We start from the raw sequence: 24,045 nt of genomic DNA, 5'->3' as shown, positions 1-24,045 counted from the left end.
AATAAAATATCATTATAACATTACTAAAATGCTTACTTGTTGTCCCTGCAGGCAATGAAGATGTTGTGGTTTCCGTAGTCAATGAAGACACTATTAATATGAAAGAAAATGAAGACGAACTAAAAGAAAACGACATTTAAAAATCAATTGACATCAAAGTAATGTCAGGTCCTGTAGTATATAAATAAAAGAAACAAAAAGACCAAATCATGTATTGTCATTTGTAAGCTTGTTGGTGGTAAATAGATTTCCCACTAAAAAAAAACAGTCAAAATATTATACCTTATTAGTTTTACTGTGAAATATACAGTACCTAAACATTGAAATAAAAACCAAATTGCCTTTTCACTAGATATTGTTAATATATAGCAGAAAAGATGTAAGTCACTGAAGAGACATGTATTGTCGAAATGCGCATCTGGTGCAAGAAAATTGGTAGCGTTAATTTTATTACAAACTACAAACTATATGGATATTATTAGTTACACAGTGTGCAATTGTCCTAATACGAGAATTTATCGGGTCAATAAAATTCATATCGGGTGAGGCGAAGCCAAACCCGTTATGAATTGTATTGACCCGATAAATTCCGTTTTAGGACAATTGAACACTGTGTAACGAATTTATCCTGATTTTGTTATATTTCATATTATTATATTCAAATTCAATTTTGGGACAATATCAATATTATACTTCAGATATTTAATCTAAAACTGAAAAATTAAAAATATTATGACTATAAAGCAACTCAATTTTTTAATTTGTTTTTATCAGGTCAATGGTTTAAGGGAGATAATTCCAATTGACGTAATAAATAAGAGAGATAATTTCAATTGACGTGATAAAAATTGTACTGTAATTTATTGGGACAATATCAGCCAATCAAATTGCGAGAAATTACTCTAAATCAGGATAAATATATTTATTGCTTAAACAAGACACAAAAGGTCGTACAGGAATACTATACAAATTATTTAGTCAGTGCATGCTTAATGTGAAACAAAATGAGCAGTAACAAAAAGAGAAAATCCTCACATATAACAAAATGTCTGCCATCTTCATATGATAAGTAAAACCGTCTCGATGGTTTAGAAGTATTAGTAACGTATTCATCCTTTTGATCCTGAATTATCAAAATTGCTTTTTTCCGCCAAAAATATTTTTTCAGTTGTTTCATTTTGCAGCTTCAATATCTTTTAAACTGATATTAAGTGTTAGTACATTGTATACTATAAGCTTGTCAAAAATAGTCTTCTGCTAAAGATCCAATTTCAAATATTGGATTCATACCAGATGAATTCAGAAACGAGTTAGTATTACTTTGATATTTCACTAAGATAAGAATGAGAGCAAACTAATAAAAAACAACGTTATAAGAAATTAAATTACCTTTTGCACATTTTGTAATGAGAATTATGAGAAGAATTTTCACCGGCGTTATAGCTGTACATGTAGTGTGCATCTTTTCTCATTGTAATTGCTGTTAAAAAAAGACATGTGAATATACTTGATACATTAAATATATGACTTTGCTTTAATCTATTAAAAGCACTTATGCGAAAAAAATATATAATTCTTTATTTTGTTTCTTAATTTTCTCTTATAGTTGATGTGATTCCCTCAGGTTTAGTTTGTAACCCGGATTAGTTTTAGTCGCGATCAACTCATGACTTACGAACAGCGGTATACTACTGTTGTCTTTATTTACATTTTAAGTCATCTTCAAAAAAGGTATACTTTAAGATCATTTTCGTTTTATTCAATTTGTTATAAGGCTTTCTTTTTTTATTCCCTTTTTTTAACCTTGTTATTCTTTTTTTCTTTTCAATCTGTATTTTTCATTTTTTGTATATGTTTAAGTTTGTTCCTAGCACTTATAACAAAAATGTAAAACGTGAGCCAGTTGAACTAATATTGGACACCTCATCTGAATGGATATAGCGCGTTCAAAATTTACGAATTGAAATGAGCTCACAGTTTGTTTTACACTTTCAAGAATTCAAGAATGTTGTTATTGCTTAGACTCTGTTCAGAACATATATATGCTTGATTTTATGTCAGACAAAGCTCCAAACAAAAATAAATATGGCTAAATAATTTGAAGTATCTCTTTAAAAAACTTTGAACATCTCTTTAAAGAATTTGGAATTCACGGCAAACAACTGTCTTACCTCTCTCGAAAGTGCCAATTTTAGATAATTATAAATGCATAGTTCTCGTTGTTTGGTATAAGCATCAAGATGGACGATGAAAATGTCCCATTTGTATACTGGGCACTTAAACTTTTCAAAAATTCCGACAAGGCACGATATTTGGCCTGGTCGTCAACCTGTTTGACTAAAAATATGTTAAATTTTGACCATAATTCTTTCTACAGTAATGATGGCCATATGTATATATATATGATGTATATATAACCCGCGGTGTCTATCAGATTCATAAACAAAAATTGAAAACACACATTGGAAAGTATCACCATGATGATAGTGTTAACATATCATTTATCTGTATTAATTTGTGATCAAAGATACTAATGTAAACGGACAGATTTTAAAATATTGATAGAACTGAAAGACATTGTAATCTTTGTAATGCTAATGTACTTGGTGATGAGATTCATTACTTATTCAAATGTACCTTTTTCAATAATGTAACAGCTAAATGTTTACCTTTAAATATATGTAATAACCCAAATGTTTTAAAATTTAAAGAACTGATGAATACATCAGATGTATTTACACTTACTGGAACAGCAAAAGTTTGCAAAAGTGTTATTTAACATGTTACTATAATTTGTAGGGAGAGATCCGTTTGCGTCACAACTCTTTTCTCCAATGCTACATTTGCGCCACATGTTTTAAAACTACATAGTATCATTTGCGCAAAAAATTAAACATACGATTGCGCCAATTAGAATTCCCTACTCCTTTATTCGGACTTGGAACCTTTTGAAAATGTTTCCTTTTCTGAAACATATCTTCTTCTTACTGCTGCTGCATAGATACTTCTCAATTTCATGCATGTAGTAGCTTGTAACTTCACCTTATGGTCCAAAAACACAAACATTGAAGGTTGAAATGCATAAAATAATTCATAATGATTCCTAATAATAGTAAAACCCATAAACGTGGTGGGAACAAAGCACTACGTCATCAACATATGTGGCTAAAACATAATCAGGAAAAGCTTCTATTTTCTTCTCTTTTCCAATATTGCATGGGTTCGAATCCCGGCAAGGGAAGAACAAAAAATTTGCGAAAGCAAATTTACAGATCTAACATTGTTGGGTTAATGTTTAGACGAGTTGTATATACATTATGTACACATACATGTATAACCATCATTGCTGGTGATCCGATGGACAAATCTGTTGTAGAGTTGTCACTGACTCAGACGTACTTATAAATATAATTATTTTCTGTGACTGTATCTTGCATTAATTTGTAGGTTCCTTTACTATAGATAATTGAGCTGATCTGTAACAATAACATCTCCATGCCTTATATATCATGTACTGTAGTACGCCGCTAGATTAAAACTGACGAGAAAAGGTAACACACGGCCACCGGAAGCTTTATTTTTGTGAAGCCCAGGTGGTCGTGTGGTCTAGCGGGACGGCTGCAGTGCAGGCGATTTGGTGTCACGATATCTCAGTAGCATGGGTTCGAATCCCGGCGAGGGAAGAACAAAAAATTTGCGAAAGCAAATTTACAGATCTTACATTGTTGGGTTGATGTTTAGACGAGTTGTATATATATATATATATATATATATATATATATATATATATATATATATATATATCTGTACCATGACTGTCAAATGCATTTTAAGTCATTTCTCTCCCGATGCTCATATTCATGGGGAAATATCTCCGAACATATGATACTTTTTAAGCCAAAAATAAGAATACATATAATATCAATCAGTAATATTTGTGATAGATATGTGTACAGTTAGATTTTGCGCAAATGAGTTCCGAATATTGGCGCAATTGATACATTTGAAAAACAGAATTTGGCGCAAATGATACCCCTGAAAAACAGTAATTGGCGGAAAAGGACTGCTGCCAATTTGTACTTCCTGTCAAATATCAGTATTAATTATATATACTATTATTGCACCTTTGTTTACCATGTTGTTCTAATGTAAATATGTTAACATTTTTATTGTTTGTTAAAAAATGTTGTACTAACCTGGGTTTTTGTGAAATGAAATATCTTACGTCTTATGTCTTAAATGTCTTATGTAGATTTACATTTGTTCAGTAAATACTTATCTGTTGATGCATATTGTAAACAATTTGTGAATATGTGAATATAATAAGGTATTTTAAAGACATAATGTCAAATCATAAAAGTTGTTAATATTCTACGAAAACTTATAAGATTTTTACAGTTATTTTGCTAAATAAAGGCTAATTGGGTTCAATTTGGGTTCTGTTACGTTAATAATTACAAATCTTACTAATAATAAGAATATACGGATATAAAATACAGTGACATTGTTCGACTATTTAGAATAGAATATATGCACATGACAAAGTGAAAGCTTAAAACGTTATCGGCTGTATGTTAAATGTATGTCTAAAAGTATCAAAGTTTAATATGATTCGCTTGTTAAACGAAACTCACCCAAATAAAAAAAAACGTATTCTATGTGAACCAAACAGGTTTATAAATAGGTTTAATGAATATTTTAACACACAACAGTTATTTTAAAATGTTTAAAGTATGTAATTCACAAATATATCATTCATAAACTATGAACGTATACTTGTTGTGAAAAGATATGGAATTTAAATTGCGTGAAGGAAGTAATATGATAGCCACCTAATATGCTTTTTGTTTTTGTTTTTAACCTGTCATTTTTAAAGTTGGTTCATGTTTGTATGAATACAATGTTACATGATATGGACAAATTGAATATAACATATAATCATATTATTAACAATTTCTTTTAAACTAGAATATATGTGCCTAGAACATGTAGAAAATATATATTACACGGAAAATAACATTGTTTATGATATACTGCATACATTTATTTACAGGTAACTGTGTAGTCTGTTTGGATCCACTCTTTGAAGATACGAACATTACCCCGTTACAATAAAGATAATAAATATTTTCAGCATTATACACATAACGTTCTTCTTAAAATTATTAATCATTTGTTTTTCTTACCTCGTAACTACTGCTATACAAATATGTAAAAATAAATATACATGAAAAATATACCGGGTTTTAAATTTAGCGTTATGAAATTTATACGTAAATTGACACTATACTACCTGGTTTGAAATAATGTGTAATGGATTTTATTAAATATAGAACTGTTGTAATATAATCAGCGATGGGTATTTTTAGAAAACACTAATGCTAACTACTTTGAATCAGATATAATAGCTCTATTCGCAGAATTAGAAGAGGTCGATTAGGTTTTGTTTCGAAAAGTTAAACTTCGAAAAAGTAAATGAAATTCTCTAGAAATTCATTTGGTGATTTCCTAACTGTACCGTCGTTATTGTATGGTAACCTACCCTTTAACATAGCAGAGCTGGTATTAATGAAGAGTTATCGGTAAATTTCATCATATTATTAGAATTAACTATATGTCCAATATCACTGCACAATTTGTTATATTTGTATATTATATTATACGGTGTTTCTCTCTTCGAATCGCTTTACGCATGTTTATCAAAATACACGTTTTGGCAATATATTGGTTTATGCTTTTATAATAGATGAACACTCAGGTAAAACATTTATTTCGCGAGAGAAACCCGAATTTTAGAAATAAAGATAATATGGTATTGATATTTTTTCTTTCTTTCTACAGCACGCCTCTGTAGTGACTTTAACCTTTGTAAGTACATCTATCAACCTAACAGATCAATCACCATGTTCACGAAGATTAAAAAAACATAAATAAGTGATTCATAGATTACTTCAGTTTATTACAAATTGTGTGAAGGCTCAACAACGAAGTGACTGTTTAAGAACTGAAAAGAATATATTATTAAAACCTCAAACTGGAATGCAAATTATTTCATTTTGAATTTATTTTGATAACGTAGGATTGTATTGACCCAAATAACACAATCGTGACAAAGATGAAGTAACCTCTAAACATAATAAGTCGTGTATTCAACTAAAATGTTTATTTCAAATCATCGAATTCTTTCCTGAAAGCATTTGAAAAAGTTTGATGACCTAAATATTTTGATCCTTTAACTTTATTTATAATTTCGAAATTGTAATTTTAAAGATTTAAAATGCATTGAAAAAGATGTGTGATAAACGTCAATAAACTCATCACAGATACCAGGATTAAAATTTAATATTTGCACCAGACGCGCGTTTCGTCTACAAAAGACTCATCAGTGACGCTCGAATCAAAATAAATAGGATAGTAATAAAACGATGTACAAAACTCAAAAGACTTCTAGAAGTCAGCAGACAGTCGTGGACATTGGACAAGTGTCTATACAATATCAAATCAATATATATCTAAATCGCCAATATCTGAACACAGCGGTAAATGAATGTCAAAGATCTATCATCAACATCAATTTCTATCTATGGTGAATTTTGCCAAATATTTTAGAAAAAAAACACCATTACAAATGAAAGTATGACAAACACTTCGTTACTGTTATTTATTGTTGACCCCCCCCCCTTTTTTTTTACCTTTATAGCGGATTAACAAAAGATACTTAGAAAAAGATAAAATAAGTTTAGTGAAAGCCACAATTCCCTATAAGAACAACACAACGTAATAAAACAAAAAATATGTTCAAACAAAACTATGAAAACTATAGCCCAACTTAAAATGTTCACATCGGCTGCAACCTGATGATTCAATCTATTCCTTACGTATGCTTACAGTTGGTTATTATGTAACGTTGTTACTACACTGTCCATGTTCAGGGAGGGTTCAGCGCTTAAAATTGTGATTTCCCCATCACACTCTTTAAGTGAATTTACTATCCCTGGAATTTGTAATTCGTTGATTGTCATCGATAAATGTCTGTCACTCTTCATTTAACATAGAAATTCTGTTTCTGCTTAGTTCTTATCTGGTGAGACAACCTCTTTCCATCTGTTGTTACTCCACTGTCCAGTGTTAAGGAATCCAGAAGATCTGACAACCATGTTTAATACCACAACAGTTTTCATGTGACTGTCACAAGCTATGAATCTGTAATTCATTTTTCTGGTTTCGATTGACCACTATAATGTTTTTACTAGATGTTGCAATTTATACCTAGTACAATTCTGTAAATATTCCTGAATATGAATTCCGGGTAAATAAAAATGATAATAAAAAAATGGAGAAAGGTAATGGGGAATGTGTCAAAGCGACAACAACCCGACCATAGAGCAGACAACCACGGGTCTTCAATGTAGCGAGAAACTCCCGCATCTGGAGGCGTCCTTTAGCTGGCCCCTTAACAAATATGTATACTAGTTCAGTGATAATGGACGTCATACTAAACTCCGAATTATGCACAAGAATCTAAAATGAAAAATCATACAAGACTAACAAAGACCAGAGACTCCTGACTTGGGACAGGCGCAAAATTGCGGCGGGGTTAAACTGTTTATGAAATTTCCACTCTCCCCCTATACCTCTAATCAATGTAAAAAAGTAAATGCATAACAATTCGCACATTAAAATTCAGTTTAAGAGAAGTCCTAGTCCGATGTCTGATTTCTTTAGTACCAATATGACATACAATTTTCAATTTAAACGTATTGTTTTAAGATTACATGACTATAAATTTTAAACCAGTTATGCAAGTAGAAAGAATCATAACAACATCATATATACCAACGCACATTCGTTCAAGAGACGGATTGTAATGAGACAAAATGCGATTGAAATATTGATCTCTTACGAGGACCTCAGAATGTAATCTTTTTTTCATTATGTCCGTATATTTGATTGTTGGTACAATGCACAACGTTAGTATGCAAACCATTATCATTTTGATAAATTCAAATACTATTTAGTGAAATTGGAAAACCTAAAGAATTGAATCATTTTCTATCGTTATTGAATAGTTCATGTAAATCCACATATATTATTAAAATTACGAAATACAAGTGAAATGATATCCATTTATGTGAAGATCCCGGTTACTTTATTGAAATTTATACTATATAAAACTTATATTGAAATAATTCATACGAAATAAGAGTATAAACTTCCTCTAGATATTAAAGGTGCTATGGGTGTCTTTCTTCATCTTGGATTGTAAAAAACAGAGAACCTATGGTCCATACTGTCTATCAAGTTAGCAAAGTTAGATGCAGGAATGCAGATATCTAATATGAATTTTCATTTAATTTAGTTTTTAATCACAAAATAGTGTTTTCCCCTGTATAATCGATATCCAAACAAAATGTGTCACAACCTGTAGATTAAGAAAAGGCGCCGTGACCTATCATTTTTATTATATTTTTGAATAAATAAAGGCATCAATAGTATACCGCTGTTCAAAATTCATAAATGTATAGAGAAAAAAAAACAAATCCGGGTTACAAACTCAAACTGAGGGAAACGTATCAAATATAAGAGAACTACGACACAACAGAGACACAACACCTTAATGTAACACACACAGAAACGAACTATAAAGTATCAATGGCCATTTTCCTGACTTGGTACTGGACATTTTATGAAAAAAATGGTGGGTTGAACCTGGTTTTGTGGCATGCGAAACCTCCCGCTTGAATTGCAGTGTTAATAATGATATTTAAATGACAACATAACACGACAGGTTTACAATAAATAAAAAGATAAATGGGAAAATGAACGTATATCAATAGATACTACATTTTGGCAAAGTATGAGAAAATTCTATCTTTTTTATTTAAGACTCCCATACCACCTTAAACAATGTATTAAACATATGAATCCAAATAACTTCAACAGACATAATGGATCAATTTTGTTTTATTTTAAACTTTTTGCAAATTGTAAAAAATATGTCCTATATTATAGAATTAATATTTCATTACCAAGATTTTTTTTTTATTTTGGAACATTCATTGCATGAACAAAACATTGACACATGATCGAAAAGTCAATTTATATTACTCCCTGGAACAAATAAGGTTAAACAAAGGAATACACCGTGATATCTTGTTCGTTTGCAAACATTTACCCCTTATTTTGTTTTCAAATTGAACTTAAGTATATGCAAGTAACTAAATCGGTAAAGGAAAGTAGTGTGAAGTAATATCTTTTCATTTTTGTTATTACACATAACTTTTTTTTATCTTTTATTCCTCACAATATCATGGATATTAACGCACGTTTGTCCTTGAGATTGACATATAACAAAATGTGATAGCAAAATTAATCTCTCATGAAGACTTCAGAATGTAATCTTTATATCACTGTGTCCCTATATATTTCATTGTTGGTACACTACAGAATGTTAAATATGTTAAGTAGAATAAATGCCTGAGTGTATACTTTATATTCTGGTAATAAGATTTTGAAATCAAAACTGTTTAGAAGGATATGTGTGTACTGATTATACCAAGGTAAAGTTCATTAACAATAATGTAGTTAATATAAATGTTTCTTCAAGCTGACCACTTGTGACCAAGAAGGTATAAAAAGCTGGCAGTCGAATCGAAAACAACAAAATTACAGACAATGAAACTAGAAAGTATCAACATTATGCTACCAGACATCGAGGTTAAGCTCATATTTTTTAGGAAAAATCGGTCACTATATATGAAATCAGATGATGGCCAATTTGAAATATGATTATTGATTATTGTTAAGCATGCTCTAATCAATGGTAGATAATCAAATGTCTTTCCTCTTGCATTAAGTGTACGGTATTATTAAAATCGTTTAACTGCAGAACCTGTAAGTGTCAACCGTCATCAATTGTGAATATGTAAAACTATGAATACAGACAGTTTCTCAACAGTGCAGTAGACAAGACAATAACCGTCCGTGTACATTTACGCCAAACATTTATCATTTTAAAATGAAAAATAAATTTTCAAATTGCTCTGCAAATTTTAAATGTAGTTGGTTTGAAAATTGTAACAAAAATCTATTGAAATCACTTTCGAAAAAACATTTTCTCTATGAGATTTGAAATTTGTTATTTTCATGGAATTGTATTTTTGATTTTACGAAGATATTGAAACAAATAACAATAAGTTTGTGTTAAAAATGATTTTATTTTGTCAAAAGTTTAAATATATTTAAACATTTGGATTTGTTTGCTTTAGAAAACAAACCAGATTTCAATTTCATTCTTAAAAGCAAATATTGAAAATACTGACCTTAAGCATTTTTCAATTTAGTTTACAATATTGAAAAATGAAAAATGCTCTAACGTGGAGCATTTTTCAATTTGACTTAAAATATTGAAAAATTAAAAATGCTCAAGCATGGAGCATTTTTTCAATTTGACTTCAAATATTGAAAAATGAAAAATACTCCAACGTGGAGCATTTTTCAATTTGACGTTTGATATGGAAAAATGAAAAATGCTCCAATTTTTCATGTTTCATTTTACTGTGCAATATTCAAATTTGAAAAATGTTCATTATTTAAATGTGTAATAATATGAACGAAAATGTAATTTGTTTCAAAATAGGCGTTTAAATGTTTAAATTGTTGACACTTTTTATTAAATGTTTTACTATTTCCGTTTTCTTTTTTCTAGTTTTAATCGCAATATATCTTGAAGATCTTTTTAAGGTGTGTGTGTGTATGTGTGTGAACTATGTGTGATATCAACAAATACCGAACAAGAATGGTACAATGACAAGTACGATAATGACCACCAAAAAAAATCATTCTTTCTATTTATCTATATATCTAGCTGTCTTTGTAGCTATATGTTTTCATCTATCTTTCGATCTATCAATCTGTCATTCATTGTATATATCAATATATCTATATATCTGACTTTTGTTTTTCTTTGTCATGTCTTTCTTTGAATTGTCGGGGTTGAAATCTTTAATTTAGTTCTCTCGAAGTGAAGAAAGAAGTCATTTGTTTATATACATGTACATGTTGTAAGGGGACGACCATTTGATATTCTGGGGGGGGGGGGGGGGGGGTGCAGGAAAATTTTGAAAATAGATAATTCAGCCTTGATAATCACAAAATAAATGGTTTGTTCTGTGGTAGTTTGAAAATAAATTACCTGACTTGAAATGTATAGAAAATAAATAACTCGGCAGTTCTAATCGAAAGTATGAGATGGCACCAGATTCTTCATAAATTCATCTTTTCCCCCCAAAACAATCGGGAAACACTTCCCAAATTTTTCAATCACAAAAGTATAAATATTATTTAAATATACTTGAAATGTCTGAAAATTGGTTTCATTTAACTTGAGGTATATTGTCTCAGGAAACCTTACCTCACTTTTATTTTAACAGGGCCGTAACTACATGTAGGAAATTTCAAAACCAAACGCTTGTCTCCATATTAAATTGTGTTCACAGCCTTGCAAGCAGAAAGTTCTGTTTTCCCTCAGACTTATAGCACTGATTTTTCGGGATCAATGTTTCTTATTTATTTGTCTTGTGTTCATTGATTGCCCTTCTGTATTCTGTTAGTGTTGCATTCCTTTTGTTATCTAGCAATTTTGTTATGAAGTTGATCATGAGTTTAAAAAAAAACAGATGCCACAGACTTAACTATGTGATTTCCATTTTTGCTTTATTATGCACATTGGTCTTTTGATGTTGTCCCTAGAAACTTCAGTCTTACACTGAATTTATTCATTTTGCTTTGAGACCAAAGTATTGTCAAAAAATTATTAAAACAAAACTTCATTTTCAGATTATGAAAGGGTCTTTGGAACACCCAGAAAGCATGACTTTGCATCATTTGTTCTATAGCTTCTTGGGCCTTCAGTGGCTCAAAACCCGTCAAAAAAAAAATGTGCATCGCTCCAATCGGCGTTATGTTTGCCAATACATTTTAAAAAGTGCCTAGTTCTAACTAAACTTTAATACTATGTATGTATACAACACATGTATATGCAGTTGGGAATTTAAAATATTCATTTCTCCAGAGGGGTATGGTTAATCTAATTAAATGGTACATAATGACTTGACTATACTATATGTATTATTTATACATGTTATAATAAACAAATCATTTAAAAATTGTATGTTTTCGAATATCAAAAATATAGTGGTGAAAATGAATAATCAGTTCCTTGCTTTAATGAAAATGAAAAATCTTGCTTCAATAGTGCAGAAAATGAATAATCTGTCCTCTTAGTTTACAAAAATAAATAACCGATCAAAAACAAATCCTCCTGCCCCCCCCCCCCTCCAGGATATCAAATTCTTTAGGAATCAAACATAAAATTGAGAATGGAAATGGGGAATGTGGCAAAGAGACAACAACCCGACCAAATAAAAAACAACAGCAGAGGGTCACCAACAGATCTTCAATGTAGCGAGAAATTCCCGCACCCGGAGGCGTCCCTCAGCTGGCCCCTAAACAAATATATACTAGTCCAGTGATCATGAACGCCATACTAATTTCCAAATTGTACACAAGAAACTAAAATTAAAATAATACAAGACTAACAAAGGCCAGAGGCTCCTGACTTGGGACAGGCGCAAAAATGCGGCGGGGTTAAACATGTTTGTGAGATCTCAACCCTCCCCCTATACCTCTAACCAATGTAGAAAAGTAAACATGCATTAGCGCAAACAATAAGCCGTTTTTGTTCTAAAAATGAAATTAATAGGCGATGCAGAGTATATGGAGGAGCATTTATCTTAACCATATCGTGGCTGAAAGTGTCAAACTTAACATGTTAGAAAAGAAGGGAATATATTAGAATATTAGATATTGTCTATGTCAGTTTTTGTACATGCTCACGGAACAGGGTTCGCGGATGGATAGGGGTGGGGAGGGATGGATGTAGAAGTTATATTATTCTGATAAGTATTTGATTTCAAATTTGTATTTTTCTGCATTGTACAGCATTTCCCATATTTTGAATCTGTTAATGCAAACATGTTTTCCCAAGCTTACAATATCACAATTCTTTGTCGCAACATATCAAATAAGCATCATCTAATAAAGAAAAATATGAAATTAACTTGCATGCATGTATTTGTGGTAAATTTATATTTCGAAGGATAAATGACTTCTTATATATTTGCTTTAACCGGAAAAACAAATGTAGCAAAGAATATATCATAATTATGTGAATAGTATTTCAACAAACATAAGACAGTTCCCATGAGGTTCTGTTTTATGTACATTCTATTACCTTTTATTCAATATGATTTTACATCTTTAATATGTGAAAGAAAAACGAGTATTGTCGGACAAATAGGTCGACACAAAAAATGGTCTCAGTCATTGACAATCTTCTTTTGAAATAAAAAAAAAAAAGTAAAAAAAAAAAATCCAGATCGACACAGATCGACACAAATGTATTCCAAACCATATGCATCATGTACATGGAATATATACTAGTAGTTACATTCAAAACATGATGTGCGCATAGTGTGTGTTATTTGCAAGTTGGACCCACATACGCGGTCGTAAAATGATGACAGGCCATTTATCAAGCAAAGGAATCAACGAGTCTGAGGCTAGAGTTGGTAAAGCATTAGAGACAGTTAATCCTCGCTACCACCATTTACGACAGCAGCAGTGGCGGATCCAGGACTTTTCATTTAAGGTGGCTCTGACTGAACTTAAAAGGGTGCACTCCAGTCATGCTTCAGTGATTACCTATATAATCAACCAAATTTTCCCCACAAAAAAGGGGGGCACCAACGGAAAAACATAGTGTTTTAATTGCTGCAATGATGACAGTACACATTGTCAATGCTTCCACAAAGCCAAGAAGTAAAGGACGACATAAAAAAAAAAACTTAATTCACATATTTTTTTCACTGACACCCCACTTTTTCTTAACTTGATTTGGGAAAAATTGATTGTAAAATATGGACATATGTAAAATCGATTTTGGATAAACAAAATTTGCTGCAATTTTACACCCCTCACCCTCTCCCACCAAAACTATTTGATTGAAGTTTTTCATCCTACATTCCGTCTGCTTTCGTGACTGTTACCATGATCGGTCATGGATTTTGCGTTTTATTCGGGACCTACAACATCTCTTTTAAATAGCCTTAATTTTTGTTTGCTAGTCAAAAGAAAGGTCAATAAAAAGTTAATATTTAATAGATAAATCATTTGTCATTGTACAAGTTTCGTGTGTGTGTGTGTAAAAATCGTCTTCTAGTGAGTCATGTCGCTTTTTTCTTATGTATCATTATCTTGGTAGTGTTCTTTTCTACTCCCAAATGGCATGACAGAGACTTGAACCCGGAGGTTGACATAATATATGTATAGAGACCCCTGTCATCTGTTAAATACAATATAAGTGCTTCCCAAGAGACTGTAGGTTATATGTTTAGTTGGGTTGTTATTTCGCTGCCGTGTAAGCGACATCTTTTTCTGTTCATATCAGTTTATATCAAATCATCGTGTTTCGATGTAATAGAAAAAAGGTATGAAGAGATTTATAAAGCCATAGTTTTAATAGAGATTCTGCTGAGAATACAAACTTACAGAAAAAGATTGATAAAAATTAACTGTCGATCTATTTGATACACAATTGATTTATAATCCTAACAGGTGTCGATAATAAAATTATCGTATTTTTTTTTTGTCAAAATCCATTGCAATTCTACTGCATGACTGATTTTGTAGACTCAGACACATGATGGTTGATAGGTTGTTATTCGCTTAGAACTTTATACCATCACAAACTTCAGGCACGTTTGTATCTGTACTATGCGTTTAGCCTTTTTAATAACTTGCTTCTTGGTTTTTATACGCCCGTCTAAAATGGGACATATTATGGTATACTGTTGTCCGTCCGTCCGTCGCCCACACTTCAGACAATTAATAAAAAAGCGCTTCCACCAACTTTTATGAAACTTTGTTGAATTGATTATTGACTATTGACGTAAGCTCCCTTTCGATTTTTATAAATTTAAAATTTTTAGTTTCCATGTTATGAAATTTTATCCTTAAAAAGGGGTGATTTTCCAGTTTTCGGACAATAATTAAAAAATGCTTCCATCAACTTTAATCAAACTTCGAAGAATGGTTTATATCTATTGACGTATGCTCCCTTTCGGTTTTGAAAAATTTCAGATTTTACGTTTCCGTGTCATGAAATTTTATGCTTTAAAAAGTTTTTTTTCTCCATTGTTTGGACAATCACTCATAAAAACTTTTACAAAATTTTATAAATCTTTAGTGAATTGTTTATAGAATGAAATTCAAAACAGTGTGGCTGTGGTCATTGATTGACACATTAAATTCATCCATTGACTGGAACAATTTAGGTGAACGTTTGTATGTAACGACCACTGCTCACTATGTACTTTTTAAAGACACTTAAACTATGGAGTCACCAAAGGTTCTCAACACCTTAATAAAGTAATTCGAAAATATTCGTTGAGAAAATTCATTTCAAACATAAGGACAAGGGGAGTATCATGGGCTTACAGCGTAGCCCTTTATTTATTTATTTTTTTAATGAGTCAAGTCTTTTCAACTGATTTTATAAGATGTTTTATAGTGCTGTTTATCACTGTTCAATGTTAAGGGGATGGTTGCGCACCTAAAACGAGTTTCGTGATCTTTAATCACTTAGAGTTCTATATATGAGCCGTAAAATTATTTTTTCTCGAATGAATTGAATTGTTTTAAATTTTTCATTTTTAAATCTTTTGTAGCTTGCTTTGAGGTATTGGTTTTCCTAAATGTTGAAGACTGTACCATGAATTATATTTGCTTACTTCATTATCACTTAATGTCTGGTGGGGAAAAAATGTTTCTCTGGTAATCATACCACATCTTTTTTTTTTTTATGAAATTACGCTTAGTTTAGTACTCGTCAGGTCAGTTACAAAGCACGCCATTCACGAATAGAGTAAATGAATACACGGAGAGCGTGCGGCAGCGTTATATATTTTCATGTGCCATATATATGAATTTTTATAAATGTACATGTATCAATTGATGATGCTAATGGGGAAATTAAGAAAAAGTAAGATAGCAACGTTTCTTCTGTATTGATTATGTTTATTGATTGCGTTACGATCAATAACAATAAATGAAATTACTGAACTATAAGTGATATATATTTCACGATTATTAAAAAATGTATTCTGACACGATGAAAGCAGGTTTCGTATGGTAGCAAAAATACAAGACGAGAACCAGTTTCTCATTTTGAACAATAGGAAAGGTAAAGAAACAAGGAGCATGTTTTATGCCCAAATCACACTAGACCAATATTGCACAACTCTCACCGCGATCTAAAAGGTGAGTCACGGTACGAGCAGGATGAAGGTTTGGATTTTCATTGTTTTCCCGCTCTAACAACGATCAGTCTAAGACCTTTCCACTTTCATACCGTGATCTAACTACGCTCTCGTCAATATCGTCAACATCATGTTCCATATAAATACTGTTCAATTTAATTCCATCTAATTGTCATTTAAAATACGTAGAACTCTCGAAAACAACACAGGCATTTTAACAAAATGTACCAGAAATAGGGGGTGTGATGGTAGGGATAGATGTAGAATCAGAGGAGCCTCTGAATCGAATTTTGATCCAGTAAACATGCCGGATCAACCAATCCAACCTGAGTCACAACGCGTTGCTGGTCCATCGAGATCGAATGACGATATTTTATTGAACAATAGCGGAAATGATATAGATGTGTCAAGCATGATAGTGGTTATCAGACCTTGATCAAATTTAATGGTTCAGTGGTCAAAGTTAAGTTTTTTTTTATATTTGGTCTTTTTTTCTAACACTATATGCAATATGTCATCTTTATTTGGTGTATGGAAATATTTAATGATGTGCATGTCAGTCTAGCAGGTTTTATTTAGCCTTGACCTCATTTTCACTGTTCATTGCTCAGTGTTCAGTTTTTTTAGTTTTGGTCTAATTTTCTTAAACTATTGTCATGTTGTAAAAATGCGTGAAATTGTGAATTTTAGAATTTTCATCTTTTTGTGTCGTGTTTGGCATAAACAGTTATTTCTTGTGCGTAATTTAGTTTCAATATTTTTATTACGCTAGAAATGCGTTTTATAAGGAAACAAGATTTTGAACTATTTTTCAAATAATTTTATAAAAGACATGTATTAGTCGTTTCAGCGTTACTAGGAAATATTTATGGATTAAGATTATGTCGTGAGAATACTTTTTGATAACAATGGTCATCAACCCTTTTCTGTTTTCATTGGTCAAAAACGTTTCTATGATCATATTTTATAAAGGTTACTTTTGAAACGAAAAGGGGATAGAAATAGAGAGAACCATGTGACGCACCGGTTTGCCCCGCTCTCGATCTACGAGCAGCGGCGGGTTAATGTATGTTGCCATGATTAATGTTTTGTAAATATGCTTTATGAACTGTGATTGTTCATATACATGTTAGATGGAAAAATAAAGTATGTGAAAGTTCATGTATCCAGTCTCGTGTATTGATTTATAACTTTCCGGAATGGACCCTCTGTCATCTGAAACGGGCCTAGATCATTTTGATTGTCAAATACTGTTATTCCTTTCCGACGGACGATAGAGTTAACAAAAACGAAACACACCAACAAAACAACCACATGTATATATAATCGACAACTGTAATTACGACAAACTAGGATTTTCTATTTACGTCAAATATTTAGGAAATTCTAAACGTGTCACTATAAGCAATTATATGTTAAATATATTTGCTGTATGGAAAAATTGTAAGCTGTGCACCTCTGCCTGCCAAGGTTCGGATCCTTGACCTTAATTTCATGGTTCGTGTGTTTAGTTTTCTCGGTTAAGTCTGTTTCTTAGAAACTATAAGAAAAAGGTCAATTATACTTAGTGATTTATTGTAAGGAGTACATGTATTTCTTGTTGTGTTTAAATGATCTTGGCCTAATTTTCTTGGACCATGTTAAGTTTATGTGATCGTTGTAGGATAGCTTTATATTTAGGACTATCAACATAGGAGTGGGCAGAACCTTTTTCGGGACCTCGCTACAATGTATTTCATGTTTTTACGTCCATGATTTCGGAATCAGGACCCCTCCGACCCCCCTCACCATAATATCAATGATTAGTAAAGAAGTAGAGACATTTCAGCGCGTGCACTCTTGTAATTTGAGAAATTTTAAATAATTTTATTAAAACATTTATCGATGTTGCCGCTTTTTTATACTATTATATTGTTTGTAGCTCATCCGCTCCCATTTTATATGCGTTATGTAAACAGAAAGTCATAAGTTTTTTGTTTTTTTTTACAGGGATCACGAAACTGTTCCATATCAGGCTGATAATTTTGGGCATAAAAATGAATCTTGCAAGTAGCCCTCGAAGTGGGATATAGAGAGGGGTGATGTTGAGGTTACAAAAAGGGGATGTTGGATATAGGATTATAAAAATTGGGTAATGAAATAAAGGGGACACCAAAGGTGGGATCTGGAGAACAAAAAAAGAGGAATTTATGTATAATTAGGAAAAGGCGCATACCGAGTCACTCAAACATCATTCACGTGAATGAAATAAAATTCCATATGTAATGTCGGAATAAGATTTTAGTGTTGTTTACTTTTTTTTGGAGGGGGAGGGGCGGCATCATTGGAAGATCTCCCATCTCTGACTCAAAATATTGATAATTTTTATCTTGTCCCTGACAGCTTCAGACATAATAATTTTGAACCTTCTATTTTTTATATAGACAATACCCTTTTCTAAAATTGAGAATGGAAATGGGAAATGTGTTAAAGAGACAACAATCCGACCATAAAACAGACAACAACATAAGGTCAACAATAGGTCTTCAATGCAGCGCGAAACTCCCGCACCCGGAGGCGTCCTTTAGCTTGCCTCTAAACAAATATATATATATACTAGTTCAGTGATAATGGACGTCATACTAAACAAACTATACACAAAAAAATTAAAATAAAAATAATACAAGACTTACAAAGGCCAGAGGCTCCTGACTTGGGACAGGTGCAAAAAATGCGGTAGGGTTAAACATGTTTTTGAGATCTCTCCCCCAATACATCTGGCCAAAGTAAAAGAGTAAACGCATAACCATACGCACAGTAAAATTCAGATCAAGAGAATTCCGAGTCCGCTGTCAGAAAACAAAAGAGAATAAACAAAATGACAATAATACATAAATAACAACAGACTACTAGCAGTTACTGACATGACAGCTCCAAGCCTCAATTAAACTGATTGAACGATTACGTCTTCATCGTAGGAATTCCAGGCAACTCCCGTTAGGGGTTTAGTATTATACAATCATAAAGTATTTAAGAGGAGAACATAACCCGTGTCATGCCAACAACTGTTTTTTTTTTAAATAAATCTGTTTAATTCCGATGTAAAGACCCTATAAGTGAATCAATATTTAAGCCAAAATATGCAAACTTTAATGACCTGACAACAGTATAGTAACTATATCCCTTCTTAATAAGTCTGTTTAAAGGTTTTGTTATCTTCTAATGTTACTTGTTGTCGTTTGTTCATGTGATTCATAAGTATTTCTCGTTCTGTATATAGATTATACCGTTGTTTTTCCCGTTTGAATAGTTTTGCACTTGTCATTTTTGGGACACTTTATAGCTTACTGTTTGGTGTGAACCAACACTCTGTGTAGGGACCGTATTTTGACCTATAATGGTTTTTATCTTAAAAATTGTGACTTAGAAGACGAGCTGTCTTATTGGCACTCATGCCACATCTTCTTATATCTTAAGAAACGTAAACTACCTTCACATTTGAAGTTCATTTATAACTGAAATGCCACCTCACATTCATTCTAAATAATAGAAAATCTGTCTCAAAATGAACAAAGTAATCAGCAATATCAGTCTTGACAACATCAAACCTATTTTACTATACATTTACCAAATAAACCATAATATAAAAACAAAAGACAACATGAACAATTATACACCTAAGTTTTCAAAATTTCTCCTAACGACAGTCGTATCTTTAGTCCACTTCATTCCTGATTAGTTTTCCCAAAATAATGTATTTCAGTTAAAAACAGAAAAAAAAAAATTCAGCACCCTGCTCGCGGGACCAAAAAGTAACCCGAGTAATTCTGAACAGCTGAGACGATGGATGTCAAATGTTAAAGCACTATTGGTATCTGAATAGCTTAAGTAAATAATTAAATCAAAAACAGTGAAAAAATTAATGTTATCTAGTTAAAAAAATGACTTCCAAAATAAGCCGTATTTGGAAGGAATATATGGAGATTGGGAAAAGAACAGCTTTCCTAGGTGTTGTTTTTATCTTTACATCTTTTCTAGGTTGTCACCGAGGATATTACCAAACGCGTAGCCAGTGCATGAAAGTACGAAATTTTAATTTATTAAAAGTCCATCTTACATTTTTTTTACTTTACATTTGTGAATAACTCTCTCTTCTGTCGTTGGGGCTTAGATCACTCTGTTATTGTTACCAGCTTTGCATACTCATTTAAAAAACCTCAACTTCGTTTTCAAATCAGGCATAGTTATACCTTGATCATAACACTCATTAATGGCTCAGATCTTATATTAAATGTTTATTAACTTTTAAAACAATACTAAACTTGAGAGTAAAATTAAATATCTTTATCAATGAATTCAACATACCAATATCTATTTGATTTAACTGATACATATAGAATATTAATAAAGATTGCATGATATTCTGTGCCACATCAGTAAAAAAATTGCTGGTGCGTTGCTCTTCATCTATCTTTTCGGGGTTAGGTTATAAATGTGCATCTACGGGTTCACACATACACACATGTGTATTATATTTAAAGCATAAAAACAAAATTTCTAAAGTGTTAACAATGAATGAAAAAATTATTTGATTATCTATTTTTCAATATCTTTTATATCAATTTCTTTAACCTTTTTAGAACATTTTTCATTTTGTCAAACGATTACAAAAATTGAAAAATGCTACACACAAAAACATTTTCATTTTGAGAAAATTTTCTAAAAAATGAAAATTCAACCAATATGGGGCATTTTTCATTGTTCAATATTTCATGGCAAATTGAAAAATGCTCGAAGTTGGAGCATTTTTCATTTTTCAATTTTGAAAGACAAATTGAAAAATGCTCCACGTTGGAGCATTTTTCATTTTTCAATTTTTTAAGGCAAATTGAAAAGTGCTTAAGGTAAGCAATTTCAATATTTTGTTCTTAGGAAGGAGATTGAAATTTGTTTTTATCTAAAGCAATCAAATTCAAATGTTTTAATTTATTCAAACTGTTGATAAGATGAAATCTTTTAAAGACAAACTTATCATTACTTTTTATATTATCCTCGTGAAATTAAATATTGTAATATCATGAAAATTACAAATTTCTAATCTCATAACGAAAATGATTTTTCAGAAGTGAATTCAACAGTTTTTTGATACATTTATCAAACCAATAAACTTTTAAATTTGTAGAGTATTTTGCAAAATCAATTTTTTCAGCTTAAAATGAAAAATGTTTGGCGTAAATATACACGGTCTAATAACATAACCAGAAATCATACACTGATAATTGGAAACTTGAATTAAAAAAAAAATACAACACAGAAATGTTTCACAAAAGCGTAAAGAGAAGAAATGTAGAGCCTCCGGCTGGAAACACATTTTTGCCTCCACTTGCTTTTCTTTTATGTTTCTTATGGCAGCATATTTTAGTCGTTGCTTCGATAAGTAGATAATTTACGTTGTCTTTTATCACGTTAAATCGGAGCGATGCCATCAGTATCATCACATTTTGAATCTTTCAGTGAGAACACGTCACCCAGATCATGAAGATAACGCATTCATAGTTAAGTTAAACTAATAATTATAACCGTGTTTCGTCGTTATATATAAAGTATTATTTTATCCTTTATAACATTGAATTTCTATTATAAAAATTGTGCAAACACAACTATTCTTCAAATGATTTACCAAAAAAGGACCATTGCAAAACTAAAGAACTGTTAGAACAAACTTCAATATACCCCTCAATGCATTTAAAGTGTTCAAATGTGTAATTATTCATGTATTGTAAATCATAAATTTATCAAAAACTATCAACACATACACGTTGTTAAAGGATATTGATTTAAAAAGCATGAGGGTAGAAATACGATAGCCACCTATTATGTAATTTTGTTTTAACCCTGTACTTTTTAAACTTGGTTCATGTCTGCGTGACTACAATGTTATATTATATAAACATATTGAATATTACATTTATAATTCATAATAAATATGTCTTTTTAAAATAACATACATTCACCTATGAAATAGAAATTATAGGAAAAATAGAAATGTTTGCGATCTTCTGCCTACATTTTCTGTGGTAAATTCATTAAATAAATTATATGGAGCTATTGCTTACCCTTGTAAAGAGAAATTGCATTTTGGGGAATTTTGGAAAAGAAAGGAACGATTAAGCTGATGTTGAGCTTGAAACATTGCAAACGCATTTATCTAATATAAAAACGCGTATATGACTCACTGGCTTACATTATTCATTGTTATGTTCATAAGCATCATAAAAAATATTTCTTTTTAAAATAAATACCATATTGTTTCTTACCTTACAAGATTTTGATGTACATATATACTATTATTATACAAATATGTAGACACAGATATATAGAACAAAGGAGAGGTTACAAATTTATCGTTATGAAATTTCGACTTAAACTGACACTTCTTCCTTGTTAGCAAACAAAACATGTTAAAAGTAAACAAGGTTGAATATGTATTAAATATGTATTGAATAAAAATCTGTGTCAAAATAGTAGCACTACTTGTATGTATTTTGTGTAACCCCCTTTTTTATAACCTGTATTAATGGATTAACAAAAGATCAATAACAGAAAAATAGGATTCTGGAAACACCAATTTTACTCTATATTAACAACACAACAGATTACAAAAACACAACATGTTCGAACAAAATAATGAAAACTTTTGTAGCCCAACTAAAAATGTTCACGGATGATTTAATTAATTTCCAACTTGTGCTTACAGTTTGTTATTATGTAATGTTATTACTCAACTGTCCATGTTCAGGAAGGATCTCAGCGTTTACAACCTATTGTACCCCGTCACATTCTTTAAGTGACTGTCCCTTTCCCAGAACGTGTAATCCTTTGATTGTGATTGATGGTTTCTGTCACTTTTCATTCAACAGAGAAATTCTGTTTCTGCTTGGTACCTCTCTGGTGAGGCAAACTTTTCCCAGCTATTTTTACGTTGTTTTATTGTATTGCTACTCCACTGTCCAATCTTAAGAAACCTTAAGGTCCTACAACCATATTTAACACCACCTCGTTGTTTATGTGACTGTCACAAGCTATGAATCTGTTATTCAGTTTTCTGGTTTTTTTTCTAATGGACCAAGTACATGTATCTTAATATAGTTAATTCATTCCCTGTTATGTTGCTAGACATAGTACAATTCTTTTATCCTTTTTTAATATGAATTTACCTGGTACCTTTAATAACTATTTACAGGTAAATAAAACTGATAATATTGTCCGGTTACTTAAATACATACACATTTTTAATTCAAATATAATGTTTAAAGATAACAGAAACATTTGAGTCTGAGTAGAAAGTTGATGAACCAGGGGTACACAATGTATGTCAAATGATGTCTTGTCTTTTTTTCTATAAAAACATCATCGGAAAGTACCTAATCCTTTTTGATAAATATTCTATATCACAACTAATACACGATGTTCTTGAAGTATAGATTAAGGGTAGTGACGTTGGTTATCATCTTGATAACGTGTAATAGTAGTCTTTTATTTGTCTTTAAGATTATTACTGTTTCTGTTTATAGATATAAGAAGATGCGGTATGAGTACCAACGAGACAACTCTCCATTAAACAAGCTATGGTAGCAGAAACCATCCTATCAACATCATATATATCAACGCACATCTGTCCAAGAAG

General features: G+C 31.2%; 1 long non-coding RNA gene across 1 annotated transcript; it reads right to left on the bottom strand.

Moving 5' to 3' along the window:
• Positions 1-35: 35 nt before the first annotated feature.
• Positions 36-23,624, bottom strand: LOC143074300 (uncharacterized). Its single transcript, XR_012977781.1, has 3 exons — positions 22,676-23,624; positions 1,390-1,480; positions 36-90 (listed from the first exon to the last, which is right to left on the bottom strand). It is a non-coding gene; the product is annotated as an uncharacterized LOC143074300 (long non-coding RNA).
• Positions 23,625-24,045: the final 421 nt, after the last annotated feature.

This window comes from Mytilus galloprovincialis, chromosome 5, assembly GCF_965363235.1.
Source record: "Mytilus galloprovincialis chromosome 5, xbMytGall1.hap1.1, whole genome shotgun sequence".
In the NCBI taxonomy this organism is placed as follows: Eukaryota; Metazoa; Mollusca; class Bivalvia; order Mytilida; family Mytilidae; genus Mytilus; species Mytilus galloprovincialis.
Note: the sequence above shows the minus strand (reverse complement) of the source record. Positions and strands in the feature narration are given on the sequence as shown.